The following is a 4,524-nucleotide window of genomic DNA, read 5'->3' on the forward strand; positions in this document are numbered from 1 at the left end:
AGACGAGAGGCAGTGACAGCTGAGGTCTATAGAAGTGACGACGCGGTTCGGATGCGATCTGTTTCGCTCTTCTTGCCACCGCCACCTCCTGCCACCCAAGGCCTTTATAAGTACTTTTATAGGCCTTGCTGCCACCTGCGCTGCGGTCCATACACGGCCAGAAAGCAAGATGTATATGCATATATATATATATATATATATATATATATATATATATATATCTATATATATACATATATATATATATATGTATATATATGTATCTATCTATCTATCTATCTATCTATCTATCTATCTATATATATATATATATATAGACACACACACACACACACACACACACACACACATATATATATATATATATATGTGTGTGTGTGTGTGTGTGTGTGTGTGTGTGTGTGTGTGTGTGTGTGTGTGTGTGTGTGTGTGTGTGCGTGTGCGCACACACACATGCATATGTATATATATATGTATATATATATATATATATATATATATATATATATATATAATTTGCGCACAAATACACACAGATATGACACCGAAAGAACATATTTACTATATTTCCTGAAACTGTTAGAAAAGTCAGTAATTTAATATACAAGAAAGTTTACCCTTTGACTCATTTTCTTTAATAACCTTTTCATTCGATGGGAGACTTTTAGATTTGTGATCACAGTGATTAACACGAGAAATATTCATTTTCTGTCTCAAGTAATATCGCGAACATTGAAGATATTTAATCGAAATATATCAGTCATCCTCAAGATTTGTAAATCAATTTGATATTTTACTTAACTGCATGATTATCAATGCGCAATTCCCTAGTTTTAAACCTTATGATAAAGACTATATGTATTACTGTAAGTTCGATTTTTTTTACGTTGGTTCTCTATTTGCAAATGTGGGAAATACTATTTAATTATTCGTCACAGTTAAATAATTCTGTTGATTTAAATGCCATAAATTTAACCATTGTCAAAATTTCTAATTTCCATGCGAATGCAGAGAGGGTAAAAGTCTCCAAATATGAGATACAGCGATGTATGCCCAAAGTCTCAGCTGGACAACAGAGCCTATGTAGGCTTGGAAATATATCGTGGATTGGAGAGGAAGGGAAACAAACCGCGTTTTTCCCACAGGGTAAGCGGGAATAAGCGGGGGGGGGGGGGAGGGGGGTGGAGGCCCTTCGCGGCGATTACACTTGAGTTGCCACGTGCCCCTTTTTTCAAAAAAACATTCCAAACTATTTTTAAAGAATGTTATACGTGCTGATTACTTTCCAATTTGATACGATGGATAGAGATATTTCTTGATTTTCGGCGACTTTTTTCAGATATGATTTTTAAATGAGTCGGTACATGGCATACGTGAAATCATAAATGTGAATATGAAATCTCAGTTTAATACAGGCTCTGGAAACTATAAGCTGCAGTAGCGTGGTGACAACGACATGGAGAGGAGCTGTTTGTCGGGCGTTTCTCATAATTTTTCACTGCTATGTTAAAAAGCAATTGAATTTGTGACACAGAGTTTTATATGGAAATCGTAATGGACGAGTGCATGAAAGAAAATACAGAGTGATAGACGTCGTCACCAGCGACGTGAAAACATTCGATTCCAAAGGTATGTATTGTCCCTTTTTGCTATTTTCCTTCGAGTAGGAGGATTTCGAACGCAATTTCCACTCTCATTTATTTTTGCGAAGATAAAACAACTTAAAGGGTCTAATTTTGAAGAAGGTTTTAGAAGCAGAGGACATATTTCACGTATTTAAGAAAATCGGAGAGAGTGTTGCCTTTATAATGCCTAAGGTTATTTTGGAATTAAAGGTTATATTATTCAGAGACTTTGTGGCAACGAACTAAGGGTAGCACTATAGTATATATTATTACAAGCATTGTGAGTGTACTATAACGGTATTTATGATTAATATATATATTTTTTTCTTATTTTTTTTCTTTTGTGAGGAAAAACCTGTTCTGTCATAGAGATAGAATGACCGGTATGTACTCCTGTTGTATGACCTCACCAACGATTTCTTGCCACTATTTGGTCGCATCTGAATTTCCTCTCTCTCTCCCTCTCTCTCTGTCTGTCTCTATCTGTCTGTCTGTCTGTCTCTCCCCCTCTCTTTCTCACTGTTTCTCCCTCTCTCCCTTTCTCTCTCTCTCTCTCTCTCTCTCTCTCTCTCTCTCTCTCTCTCTCTCTCTCTCTCTCTCTCTCTCTCTCTCTCTCTCTCACTCTCTCTCTCTCTCTCTCTCTCTCTCACTCTTTCTGTATTCGAATCTCTCTCTCTCTCTCTCTCTCTCTCTCTCTCTCTCTCTCTCTCTCTCTCTCTCTCTCTCTCTCTCTCTCTCTCTCTCTCTCTCTCTCTCTCTCCTTCCTTCCCTCTCCGTTTCTCCCCTTCCCTCCATCTCTCCATTCCCTCCCACTTCCCTCCCTCTCTCCTTCCCTCCCCCTCTCCCTCCTCCCACCTTTCTCTCCTCACCCTACCCCTCTCCTTCATTTAATCTATCTTTCCCCTTCCCTCCCACCCTTTCTCCCTCCCACTCTCCTTCTCCCCTCCCCCACCCTTCCTCCCTTCCCTCCCCCTCTCCATTCAATCTACCCTCCCCTTCCCTTCCTCCCTCTCTCTTCAATCTACCCTCCCCCTTCCCTCCCTCCCTCCCTTTCTCCCTCTCCATTCAATCTACCCTCCCCCTTCCCTTCCTCCCTCCCTTCCTCCCTCTCCATTCAGTCTACCCTCCCCCTTCCCTCCCTCCCTCCCTTTCTCCCTCTCAAATCAATCTTCCCTCCCCCTTCCCTTCCTCCCTCCCTTTCTCCCTCTCCCCTCCCCCACCCCTTCCCCCTTTTCTCTCCTTCTGTCATATCAGATGTCTACCTCGATCCATTGTCCACATCTCCTCCCTCAATGTCCTTTTCCAGCATTCGTACCGTGTCTAATGAACAATGAACAGTGGTGCTTTTTGGTGGTTCTTGATAAACAGATTGAAAACGTGAAGAAGAGGTTTGTTGATGATGATGGTAATGGTGGTGATGGTGATTAGAAGAAGAGGAGAGAAGATGGAATTTGGAGGAGGAAGAGGAGGAAGAAGAAAAGGAGGAGGAGAAGGGAGAAGAAGAAAAGGAGGAGGAGGAAGAAAAAAAAAGAGGAGGAGGAGGAAGAAGAAGAAAAGGAGGAGGGAGGAGAAGGAGGAGGAAGAAGAAGAAAAGGAGGAAGAGGAAGGAGAAGAAGAAAAAAAAGAAAAAGAAGAGAAAAGAACAAGAAGCAGAAGAAGAAAAGAAAAGAGAAAGAGAAAGAAAAAGAAAAGAAAAGAAAAAGATGATATTTGATAATGATGATTAGAAGAAGGAAAGAGAAGAAGGTAATTGGAAAAGGAAGAGGAGGAAGAAGAAGAAGAAAATGAGGAGGAGGAAGAAAAGAAAAAGAAAAAGAAAAGAAAAAGAAGAAAAAAAAAGAAAAAGAAAAGAAGAAGAAGAAGAAGAAGAAAAAGGAAAATAAAAATAAAAAAGAATATGGTATATTGCGTTTGCAGGAAGATGGAAATCAAGAGCTAGCATTTTTAGCGTTTTAGCTTCTGTTGTATGAATTTCTAAATTACTTTGTTTTTTTTTCTCTTTAGTCATTATTGATAGTGAAATTAAGGAATGACTAATAGAGGAATGAGCGGCAGTAGGATATGTTATAAAACTATGAATGATTATAACAATAATAACATTTTCATTCGTGATTTTACAAGGTAGGCGTGAGCAGTAGTTGCAAATAATCGCGTTAACATTTAAAGCAAACTATTTAAAAACGATGCTACCAAAGGAGATTATGATAAGAACTGATAATAATGATTATCATTCTTCCGTTAGCTTTACATAAGGGCGATGACGTTGAAAGATACGTTTTATCTCTCCGTATCAGGACATCCGGGAAGTTGAGCATGTCGATGGCGCGCGAGCATTTAAATGTACGTGCTCTTTTCTTTTCTTCTTCTTCCTCCTCCTTTTCTTCTTTCTCCTCCACTTCCTTTTCTTCTTCCTCCTCCTCCTTTTTTTCCTCTTCCTCCTCCTGTTCCTTTTCTTCTTCTTCCTCCTCCTTTTCTTCTTTTTCTTCTTCCTCCTCCTCCTCCTTTTCTTCTTCCTCCTCCTCCTTTTTTTCATCTTCCTCCTCTTCCTTTTCTTCTTCTTCTTCCTCCTCCTCTTCCTTTTCTTCTTCTGATTCTTCCTCCTCCTCCTCCTCTTCCTTTTCTTCTAATTCTTCCTCCTCCTCCTTTTCTTCTTCTTCCTCTTCTCTCTCCTCCTTTTTTCTTTTTCTTCCTCTTCCTCTTCCAAATTCCATCTTCTCTCCTCTTCTTCTTATCACCATCATCATCATTCCCATCATCATCAACAAACCTCTTCTTCACGTTTTCAATCTGCTTATCAACAAACCACCAAAAAGCACGATTGTTCATTGTTCATTAGACACGGTACGAATGCTGAGAAAAGGACATTGATTAAAAAAATATATATATATATTTAAAAAGA

General features: G+C 39.3%; 1 protein-coding gene across 2 annotated transcripts in view; it reads left to right on the plus strand.

Annotated features, from left to right (window-relative positions):
* The first annotated feature begins 1,429 nt into the window (after positions 1-1,429).
* Positions 1,430-4,524, plus strand: part of LOC113805345 (neuropeptide SIFamide receptor) — an 81,957-nt gene continuing 78,862 nt past the window's right edge. For both annotated transcript variants that reach the window (XM_070113644.1, XM_070113649.1), the window contains exon 1: positions 1,430-1,629. The gene's annotated coding sequence lies outside the window, so the exon portion shown is untranslated. The remainder of the gene's footprint in view (positions 1,630-4,524) is intronic.

Source organism: Penaeus vannamei, chromosome 34 (genome assembly GCF_042767895.1).
Source record: "Penaeus vannamei isolate JL-2024 chromosome 34, ASM4276789v1, whole genome shotgun sequence".
In the NCBI taxonomy this organism is placed as follows: domain Eukaryota; kingdom Metazoa; phylum Arthropoda; class Malacostraca; order Decapoda; family Penaeidae; genus Penaeus; species Penaeus vannamei.